The sequence below is a fragment of the Carcharhinus amblyrhynchos genome, chromosome 30 (genome assembly GCF_965287045.1).
Source record: "Carcharhinus amblyrhynchos chromosome 30, sCarAmb.v2.hapA, whole genome shotgun sequence".
NCBI lineage: Eukaryota > Metazoa > Chordata > Chondrichthyes > Carcharhiniformes > Carcharhinidae > Carcharhinus > Carcharhinus amblyrhynchos.
In genome coordinates this window covers 3343608-3355499 of record NC_137353.1, presented here as the reverse complement: position 1 = coordinate 3355499, position 11892 = coordinate 3343608, and positions in this window count along the sequence as shown.

The following is an 11892-nucleotide window of genomic DNA, read 5'->3' as shown; positions in this document are numbered from 1 at the left end:
GCTACAGCAATCTGATTAATTGTCAACTGCCCTCTGGTAAATAGGGATGGGCAATAAATGGTGGCCAGCCAGCGATGCCCGTGTCCCACAATAGATAGAATATAAAAGCAGGGAGGTCTTGCTGCAATTGTACAAGGCACTGGTGAGGCCGCAACTGGAGTACTGTGTGCAGTTTTGGTCCCCTTATTTGCGAAGGATATATTGGCCTTGGAGGGAGTATAGAGAAGGTTCACCAGGCTGATACCGGAGATGAGGAGGTTGGCTTATGAGGAGAGATTAAATAGACTGGGCCTGTACTCGTTGGAGTTTAGAAGGCTGAGGGGGGCTCTTATAGAGACTTACAAGATAATGAAGGGGCTAGATAGGGTAGAGGTACAGAGATTCTTTCCGCTTAGAAAGGAAACCAGAACTAGAGGGCACAGCCTCAAAATAAGTGGGGGGTGGGGTGGGTGGTGCAATTTAGAACAGAATTGAAGAGGAACTTCTTCACTCAAAGGGTGGTGAATCTCTGGAATTCTCTGCCCATTGAAATGGTGGAGGCTACCTCACTGAATATATTTAAGACACGGGTAGATAGGTTTTTGATAGACAGGGGAATTAAGGGTTAGGGGGAGAAAGCGGGAAAGTGGAACTGATCCACTTCAGATCAGCTATGATCTTATTGAATGGTGGGGCAGGCTCAAAGGGCTAGATGGCCTACTCCTGCTCCTATTTCTTACGTTCTAATGTTCACAAGTGAATAAAATAAAATTTAGAAAGTTCAATCTCACGTTACCAGGTAAATTAAATATTCCTGCATGAATATAAGCCCAGGTTGAACGATATCTTTAGTACATTCCCCTGAAGATTAAGGCAGATGCTCTTCAACTTTCTTAGGGTCAGGAAACGTCCTGAATTTAACGAAAATGAGTATGGCTTGTAGCCTCTTAAATTCAAATCATATTGAAGGGGTGGCACAGTAGCACAGTGGTTAGCACTGCTGCTTCATAGCTCCAGGGACCTGGTTTTTGATTCCTGGCTTGGGTCACTGTCTGTGTGGAGTTTGCACATTCTCCTCGTGTCTGCGTAGGTTTCCTCCCACAGTCCAAAGATGTGCGGGTTAGGTTGATTGGCCATGCTAAATTGACCATAGATGCATAGGTTAGAGAGGATTAGTGGGTAAAATATGTACAGATTGGGGATAGGGCCTGGGTGGGTTTGTGGTTGGTGCAGACTCAAAGGGCCTCTTACTGTACTGTAGGGTTTCAATGATTCTATGATTTCATTTGCCTGTCAAATAAATTTTGTCTGTTACGCAAGCAGCCTGATTTTCACTCCCAGCATTTACTGTTGTTATTTCAGTATTGCAGTATTTTTCTTCTGTTTTGGTTTCGTTCTCACTGTACAAATTAAGCTGATTTAGTTGAAAGCTCTCTGCAAAACCATGGATAGTCGTGAAATGGCTAAATTCACCTCATCCGAAGATACGTATTTGTCACGTAGCTCAGAAAAGAGTATCGCTTGTGTCTGTGTTCAGGTTCAAATATTTCCACGCTGGACGGGGTGACAAAGCCACAATAATGGGTACAGCTATTGATCATTCCAAAATATGTTGGTGGGAATTCGGCTGGAGGTGAAAGCTCCACGATGCTTACAGGATAAGATTCTGTCGGCAGTGTCAGTGATAAAGATGCTCGTTATCCTGGAATAGGAGAGATCTATGCATTTTCACTGGGTGAATCCAGTTCCACATAAATATCACATTTTTGCCTCAAGCACTTTTTTTGCTCAGACGGGTGAAGGCTTCACTGGCGCGTTGGGCACTATTTCATCACCGAGTTGAGTTTCATCATCAATGCTTGCCCTCAGTCCTAATGTATGAGAAATGATCAATGTTGTCCAATAATTCACCATGGACCTTGGTAATCTGAGGGCAGTGTCGCTCAGCGGGTGTTAGAACGGGATCAGAGGATCCCTACAGTGCAAAAGGACCCATTGAGTCTGTATCAGCTCTCTGACAATATCTAACCCAGCACTCGCTTAAACTCTAAGCCCATAAGCCCGCACATTTACCACGGCTAATCCATCTAACCTAGACATCTTGGGACATTTATCATAGTCAATCCACCTGAGTTGCACATCTTTGGATGTGGGAGGAAAATGAGCACCCAGAGGAAACCCATGCAGACATGGAGGGGAATGTGCAAACTCTACACAGGCAGTCACCAAAGGCCGGAATTGAACCCAAGTCTCTGGTCCTATGAGATAGCTGTGTCACCCGTACCACTACTAGGTTGTGTCATAAGTGGAGTGTTGCAGTGAGGGAGATAGAGAAGAGTGTGGGTGCAATGACATTGCCTTGCTTGACCGCAGTGTTCATTCATATTGGGTATGTGGCAGATCTGTCGGCAAGGATCACAGCTTGCATGTCATCATGCAACAGGCACGTGGGGTGGATGTGATGAATTCCTATGGGCAGCCAGATTGGAGGACCATGCTCCACAATCTCTCCCCCAGCTGAGAGAAGTCGTCTTTCATAAGATCAAAGAAAGCCACGAATAGAGATTACTGCTGTTCTCTGCATTGATCTTGCTGTGCGGATCATGTCCATTGCGCCTCTTGATGGATGGAATCCAAGTTGTGATCCTGGTAGGAGTTCTTCAGTGATGGGGAGAAGGTAATTGAGAAGGGCTGTTGTAATTAACTTCCTTGTGGCTGACAGCAGAGATATGCCTCTAAAGTAACCACGTTGGAGTAAAACTTGTATCTTTTTTTTTAAGATGGTCATAATTACAGAAACTTGGAGATCCCTGGCATGCTCTCCTCCTTCCAGATGAGGTCATGTATTCATGCCAAGAGTACTTCACAGTATTCTAGTTTTTCAGTGGGGAATTCATCTGTGCTGATGGTATTGTTGGTTCTTATCTGTTAAAGGGCCTTTTCACTCTCCTGTTGGGCTAGGATTGTGCTGAGGTGGTGACGGTAGCATGCTGTGGAATATGCCCGAAGGCGTTTGAATGAGAAAATCCTCAAAGTTCTCCTTCCAAGAGCGCTGACTGTCACCCTGTCGTTAAGGAGCTCCACTGTTCCTGACAGCACTGAAGAATCCATGCATGTCATTGGACTGTTGGCAAGTTGCTTTATTCCCTGCTCTCTTTCCACCACCGTCAGTTCTTCAGGTCACGTGTTTTTTATTGGACTTCAACATTCATTTGTCTGTAGATCTGACTTCTTTCCTATGAACCTTGGTAATGCTTCCAGCTCTGAATTGGCTTGCGCTTGTGATTTCGTAGTTCCAGGATCTCCTGGCCATTCTGGTCAACACAGTAAAAAGTCTGACAACACCAGGTTTAAGTCCGACCGATTTATTTGATAGTAAACTCACTAGCTTTCGGGTTAGCCCCTTCGTCAGGTGACCATTCACCTGACGAAGGGGCTAACCCGAAAGCTAGTGAGTTTACTATCAAATAAATCGGTCGGACTTAAACCTGGTGTTGTCAGACTTTTTACTGTGTTTACCCCAGTCCAACGCCAGCACATCCACATCATGACATTCTGGTCAAACCAGCCTTGATATTTCCTGGTGAACAAACCAAGAGTATCCTGGCAGCTGCTGGTTATTGTGGACTAAAGGGCAAGACAGGGCACGGTGGACATTCTGTGATTCCTGTTCATTGACCAGGTTGCTGGAGGTTCTGCCTGACTGTTGCTTTTTCGCAGTCCTGAGCCCATTGACATTGATTTTCCTACAACAGTCATCAACTCATATCATTGGCACGGGTATTGGGAACACCCTTGTGGTCCCTCACTCAGGTAATGATGTAGTCAAGAAGATGCCAATGTTTGTTACTGTAAGTTAGTTGCTGTGGTCTTTATCCTATTACACATGAAACTCTTGTATAGTAATATATTTGGCAATTGAAATATTATCTATGACTTTTATCAGCCAGGATATTGAGTATAAGAGTTGGGAAGTCATGTTGCAGGTATATAAAATCTTGATTAGGCTGCATTTGGAGCATTGCATGAAATTCTGGTGGCCACACTACCAGAAGGACACGGAAGCTTTGGAGGGAGTGCAATGAATGTTCACCAGGATGTTGCCTGATCTCGAGGGTGTTGGCTATGCAGAGAAGTTGAATGAACTAGAATTATTTTCACTGGAAAGATAAGAGGCTTAGGGAAGACCTGATAGAGATCTACAACATTGAGAGGCGTAGACAGGATGGATAGTCAGAGGCTTTTTCCCAGGGTGGAAGTGTCGATTACAAGGGGTCACAGGTTCAAGGTGAGAGGGGGAAAGTTTAAGAGAGGTGTGCAAGCGAAGTTTTTCACGCAGAGAGTGGTGGGTGCCTGGAATTTGCTGCCAGAGGACGGGTGGAAGCAGACACATTAGCAATATTTAAGAGGCATCTGGATAGGTACATGAAGAGGCAGGGAATAGAGAGTTACAGACCGAGAAAGGGCAGAAGATTTTTTTGTTTAGTTAGGGCATTGTGATCAGCATAGGCTTGGAGGGCCGAAGGGTCTGTTCTTGTGCTGTACTTTTCTTTGATCTTTGCTCCAATACAGATTGATAATAGGGTAAACAAGGCAAGCAGCTTTAATATTCTAAATACCTGAGCCATTTAATTGCAGATACACTCAATGTTTGTATGTAAATTAGTTAATGTGTTGGCAACGAATAAAGAGGGAATAAATGTTAAATAGAATAATTGGCTGGTATTGAACAAAATCAACATGTTACACCGGATAAGTCTATAAAACTATTAGTTCAATGCTTAGTCATAGAAACCCTACAGTTCAAAAAGAGGCCATTTGGCCCTTTGAATCTGCACCAAACACAATCCCAACCAGGCCCTACCCCCATATCCCTACACATTTTACCCACTAATCCCTCTAACCTCAGCATCTCAGGACACTGAGGGGCAATTTTAGCATGGTCAATCAACCTAACCCACACATCTTTGGACTGTGGGAGGAAACCCATGCAGACACAAGGCAAATGTGCAAACTCCTCACAGACAGTGACCCAAGCCGGGAATTGAACCCAGGTCCCTGGAGCTGTGAAGCAGCAGTGCTAACCACTGTGCCACCGTGCCGCCCACTTCAGTCGTTTAAGAGAATCGCTGGTAAGAAAATGGAAGGAAAAACTCAGTCTGTTCCATTCGTCTGTGATGTGATTTTTCCTGTTGTAAGAACTGTAAGATTCTATTTCAAGGAATTAGTCAAACTAAAAATATATTCTAACAACCTGCAAATCATTATCCTGGAACATGTTTATTAATGGAAACGTATATTGTGCTTGGATAACACTACATATTTTTTTCCTTGTATGTGAGAACATAACAGATTTTTGGATGCTAAGGGAATCGAAGGGTACGGGGATAATGGGGGATGATGTAAACTGGCTAAATCAGCCATGATCTAATTAAATGGCAGAGCAGGTTCAAGGGGCCAAGTGATAGAATGGATAAGGAACAGCTGTTCCGCTTAGAACATAGAACATAGAACATTACAGCGCGGAACAGGCCCTTCGGCCCACAATGTTGCGCCGACCAGTCTTATTTTTTAAAAAAAACATTGACCCACTAATCTAAACCACTCCCTTTTCGTCCATAAACCTATCCACCAATCTCTTAAACGCCCCCAAACTAGGCGCATTTACAACTGCAGCAGGCAGGGCATTCCAGTCCCTCACCACCCTCTGGGTAAAGAACCTGCCCCTGACATCTGTCCTATAACTACCCCCCCTTAATTTAAAGCCATGCCCCCTCGTGCTAGATTTCTCCATCCGAGGAAACAGGCTATCACCATCCACCCTATCTAAACCTCTAATCATCTTATATGTTTCTATAAGATCCCCTCTTAGCCGCCTTCTTTCCAGTGAAAACAACCCCAAATCCCTCAGTCTCTCCTTAGGTGAAGAGTTAGCCACGAGGGGACATAGGTTCAATGTGAGGGGCAGGAGGTTCAGGGGGAATGTGAGGAAAAGGTTTTTTTGCCCAGAGGCTGGTGAGGGTCTGGAATGCGCTGCCTGGGTGGGTGGTGGAGGTGGGACGCCTCACATCCTTTAAAAAGTACCTGGATGAGCACTTGGCACCTCATAACATTCAGGGCCATGGGCCAAGTGCTGGCAGATGAGGTTAGGCAGGAGTTCAGGTGTTTCTAATATATCGGTGCAGTCTTGATGGGCCGAAGAGCCTCTTCTGCACTGTATGATTCCATGACTTACACCTGCTCCTTATGTTCTTATGAAAAATTTAAACAGTACTAATGCAGTAGCTTGCAGAAAGATAGAGGACATATCGAAAGTGTTTTTACTGTTTTATAGAGTAGACAGATAATATCTCCCCTTTTGGTAAGATCAAAACTAAAGGCGTCAGTTTAGTCACCAAGTCATCAAGTTAGATATTCAGGAGAAATTCCTTTACCCTGAATGTGAAAAGTAAAACTCACTCCCACGGAGGTGCTTGAGGTGAATAGGCTGGATTAGTTCTCAAATGTTTTAGTCTGCAGGGTGTGGCAAAAGACCTAAGGATCACCTACAGTTCACCCCACCCGATTTCACTTACCACTGCAAAAAAAACTCACCAGAATTGATGGAAAAATGCCAGTGCTTTGGTGAGACACCAATGAAGTGATGTTTGCTTCCAAGCTGGAGAGTTTCGGTCTCGGAAAACTTGCTTATAAAACTGAATTTGTTGTTGGTCATGCTCAGTCTAACTTGTGTCACCCTTGGGGTAGGTCTGGTTGGCTGAAATCACATGGCCATGAGCATTCTGGCCTGTTCTCTCATACGGCTCAGTCGTGGAGTTTAGATTGGTGACTTTCATCATAAACCATTCAATGGAGGACCACGTCAAGAATCACTGGTTTGAATGGAATCTAGTTAAGCATTTGAGAGAGAAAGAGGTAAGGAGTTATGCCATTGAGTCCAAGAATGAAAGGAGGTTCAAGTGAAGCACAAATGCTAGTATGGATTAGGGCTAAATGTTCTATTTCTGTGCTGCATATTTTATATAACGATTTGTGTAAACTGATATTCAAGCCCCAGTCCTGAGCAATATACTGTATGCAATTCAAATGAGTAGTAGTGGCACAGTGGTATTGTCACTGGACTAGTAAGCCAGAGCTTTTACTTACACAACCTACTGACTTCCTTCCTCGTGCTTGGAACCATTCTGATCCTTGTCAGTGATGGGAGGATTTTTTTGGAAAACATTTGCCATCGTTTGGGATCTGGATGAATCACTTGCACAGTTCTCAAATCATCTGTTGACTTATCAAACTCATGGAATGAAAGGCACAATTTCATTCTGCAATGTAATATGTTAAGTATAAAACATTAACTGAAATGGTAAATAAAAAAGTGTCATGAATGTGTTCTCACTCACCCAGGTGTGCTTTCTATCTGCAGGTCACTCAATTTTTAGGTAGCATGGCTTACCCTTGCCTCTGTTTATCAACAACATGCATTTAGTACCTTTTAATGTACTAAGTGTTCACAAGCGTTTCATGGACACTGAACAGTTTAAGGAGAGTGAGGAAATAAAAGGGACTTCTAAGGGTTTTAGAAAAGTAGCAAAGTGGAGGGATTGGGGAAAGAGTTCCAAGAGGTATGGCCACAACCGAGAGTCACAGAATCCCTACAGTGCAGAAGGTCATTCAACCCATCGAGCTTGCCACTGACCACAATCCCACTCAAGTCCCTATTCCCATAACCCCAGATATTTACCCTGCTGGTTCCTCTGGCAGTAACGGACAATTGAATATGACTGACCAGTCTAACCTGCACATCATTGGACTGTGGGAGGAAACCCACAGAGACATGGGGAGAATGTGCAAACTTCACACAGACAGTCACCCAAGGTTGGAATTGAATCTGGGTCCTTGGCATTGTGAGGCGGCAGTGCTAACCACTGTGCCACCCAGCTGACAGCGTTCAGCCGTTTACTATGGACTGTGCCTCAATCTTTATTGTCTATGATGGTCGAGTTGTTTCTGTTAAATTCTAAATCAGTAACATGCACAACAAATATTCTCCAATCCACCAAATGAGATAAACTTGTAAAATTGAAAGCTAGCGAGTGAATTCAAAGGGAGAATGTTTAATATCCTCACCAATATCCATTTCCTTTCTGTGAAAGTTCATGTCACCACAAAAATCAGATAAAACATGAATTTCCCAGTCAACAACAGATCCTAAGTGTGATAAATCCCTAATCATTTCTCCTCTTGTATAAAAAGCTAGTTCTGATTTCTCTTTCCCTTCTCATCCTAATAACTGGAATGGAAACTGAGTCTTGTGTCTCATTCACGTTTATCCCAGGATTCTAAATTTTGATTCTTTCTTTCCCAGTTTCCACCGTTTAGCTGATTGCTAACTGAACATTTCCTCTCTTATCTACTTCCTCTGGGACTTTGATTAGCAAGAAACCCTATCTCTCAGTGGAATGCTAAGATAAAGTATCATTCACTTCTGACTATTTAGTGTCCAATGGATATTATAATCCAAATCTTTCATTTTGTACTTTTAATTTAGACAGAACCTTAGCTTCTACACATACATTATTTCCTGTTGCTGCTGCAAAGACCTGCTGAAAACAAAGCACATATAAATCAGAACTTTGTTCGATAGTTTTCTCATTTATTATTAGATACAAGATGATCAAAGTCAAGCCCTTGAACCCTTCCTCCCAGGGTGTTTGATCGTATTCTGGCATTCTCTTCTTGATTCCAATAATGTTCTTAAAGTAATGTCCGATGTAAAGTCTCCCAAAGAATCCCCAAGTTTGTGAATTCCTTTTGTGTAAAATGTAGCTAACCACTGGTTATTTTGAGATGATGGGACAGGAGTTTTTCCTACCTCCATACATCATACTCCTGAACAAAAATAACCTGCTTGACGTTAAAAAAAACTGTTACACCTATACCTGGAAATAAACCAAGGAAGCCCACCATCTCTAGGGTAGACATTGCAGATCCATCTTAACAGATTCATTATACCTCCCAGACCTTCTCCTGCTGGTTTTCTGCCTCTGAGAAGACTATGTCACAATATTCCCTTTGACATTGTTTCTTTCCTTCCAGATTGAACCTGGGTCCTTGGCACTGTGAAGCAGCAGTGCTAACCACTGTGCCACCCAGCTGACAGCGTTCAGCCGTTTACTATGGACTGTGCCTCAATCTTTATTGTCTATGATGGTCAAGTTGTTTCTGTTAAATTCTAAATCAGTAATGTGCACAACAAATACTCTCCAATCCACCAAATGAGACAAACTTGTAAAATTGAAAGCTAGCGAGCGGACTCAAAGGGAGAATGTTTAATATCCTCACCAATATCCATTTCCTTTCTGTGAAAGTTCATGTCACCACAAAAATCAGATAATACATGAATTTCCCAGTCAACAACAGATCCTAAGTGTGATAAATCCCTAATCATTTCTCCTCTTGTATAAAAAGCTAGTTCTGATTTCTCTTTCCCTTCTCATCCTAATAACTGGAATGGAAACTGTTTTTTATGTCAAGCAGGTTATTTTTGTTCAGGAATATGATGTATGGAGGTAAGAAAACCTCCTGTCCCATCATCTCAAAATAACCAGTGGTTAGCTACATTTTACACAAAAGGAATTCCCAAAATTGGGGATTCTTTGGGAGACTTTACATTGGACATTACATTAGGAACTTTATTGGAATCAAAAGAGAATGCTAGAATATGATTAAACACCCTGGGAGGAAGGGTTCAAGGACTTGACTTTGATCATCTTGTATCTAATAATAAATTAGTTTTCTGCCTCTGAGAAACCTATGTCACAATATTCCCTTTGACATTGTTTCTTTCCTTCCAGATTTCCCAACAATTGACACAGTTCCGCCTATTGCAATGTGAAGCACAAAACTGATGGGGTGGAAAAGACTAACGGGTTCATCAGGGTTGCTCCGTGCCTCAGGATGACTGGAGCATCACCAGTAAGCACCTTCTCCCTTGCCGCCATCCCTTCCCTCTCCCACAACCATGTAACCTTCTGGGAGGTGTAAAAAAAACTCCCCGGGGCCAAAACACTCCCCTCCATCCCCTCGGGTGATCCATTTCATGAGGTCGCATGGATTAAGTGTTACCCACGTAGACACTCAATCTTACCCATAATATAATCTCTGGTCCTGTTGAGAAATGGTCCTGATCTCCCAAAGGCATAGAGAGAGTCATTCCTGTATTTAAAAACCATTCCTTACACTTGTAATTTGTAATTTATGAGCTAACGCTCACAGGAAGTGAATTCTAGAGCCAGGTGACTATGTCAGTTCATCAATCCAGCCTGTCTGATCCAGGCCACATGAACAGACTCAGTTTTTAATTTTTATTTAGTCAAAATTTCATTTCTTTTGCTCCATGTTTTAAATACTTCCTTTGGCCCTCTCTTTATTTTTGGAAGATATTTGCCAAGCTGTGACTATTTTGATCCTGTTTGTTTCATTTTTTCATATAATGATTTCATTAAAGTATCAAATTTTTCTCCCTTATAAATTTCATGTCTTTTTCCATTTTATTTTTTATTTTTACCAGTTCACTTCTAGATTATAACATGGTTCCTAATTAACTTTTCTCCCCTTTTCCTGAAAGCCTGTTCGTATAGCAGCTTGTTCACTGCCCTGATAACTATTTGTGAACAAAGAACAACACAGCACGGGAAACAGGCCCTTTGGCCCAACGAGCCCATGCCGCCATTTTAACATTGAGCCCCCTTCTCCACCCATGACCCTTGTCTATGAATCTCCTGTGATTTCAGTCTCCACGTCCCTGGCAGCTAGACACAGATCTTGTTGGTCCTTAGTCTGTAGCTGTCCAGTGTACAATCGAAAATATATATTTACTCCTGTAAATAAAACTCATAAATCAAAAAAATGAATATGCAACCTGTAACAGATGATATAAATGGCCGATCTTGCTGATCACTCAGTCACCGCTCTTTCATAGATTTCCTGGGATTGGAATAGATTTCCCAGGTGCCTGCCTGAATAGGTCTCGTTAGCCTGTGTTAATCAGAATCATATGCGTAGAACTTTGCCAAAATTCTGAAGCAGCAAAGGGCAGGGGTTGTGCCACACTACCAATTGATTCACATTAGGACCACACGATGGCACAGTGGTTAGCGCACAGCCAGCGACCTGGGTTCGATTCCTGGCTTGGGTCACTGACCGTGTGGAGTTTGTATGTTCTCCCCGTGTCTGCGTAGGTTTCCTCCGGGTGCTCCGGTTTCCTCCCACACTCCAAAGATATGCGAGTTAGGTGGATTGGCCATGCTGAATTAACCCTTATGTCAGGGGATTAGTATGGAAAATACATGGTGTTATGGGGATAAGGCCTGAATGGGATTATGGTCGGTGCACTCTCAATGGGCCAAATGGCCTCCTGCGCTGTAGGGATGCCATGACTCTATTCTATTCTTCTAATGAGCCCTTGAGGAGCCACTGTGGGCCAGTGAAAGAATTTATGGGTATACTAAAAAAGGTTTCAAAACAAGTTTGCTTCATCAACCCTAGCACCACCCTGAACACCTTTCAATGGGATGATGAGCTGAGTCTTGTCTGATGGAAGCCTTCATTCTGACAATCAGCTTCAATAAAAAACTGCAGACGCTGGAATCTGAAACCAAAACAGAAAATGCTGGAAAACTTCAGCAGCTCCGACAGCATCTGTGGAGAAAGAATGGTGCCAACGTTGCAAGTTTCTCTCTGACAAGGAGTCAACCAGAATTGAATGTTGCCTCTATTCTCTCCCCACAGATATTACCAGACCTGCTGAGATTTTCCAGCATTTTCGGTTTTTGCTTCAATATCTTAACACATGTCTTTATTGTTCAAGGGTAATTCATTTTCTTTCTTTATGCTTTAGAAAAAATATGCAGTTTC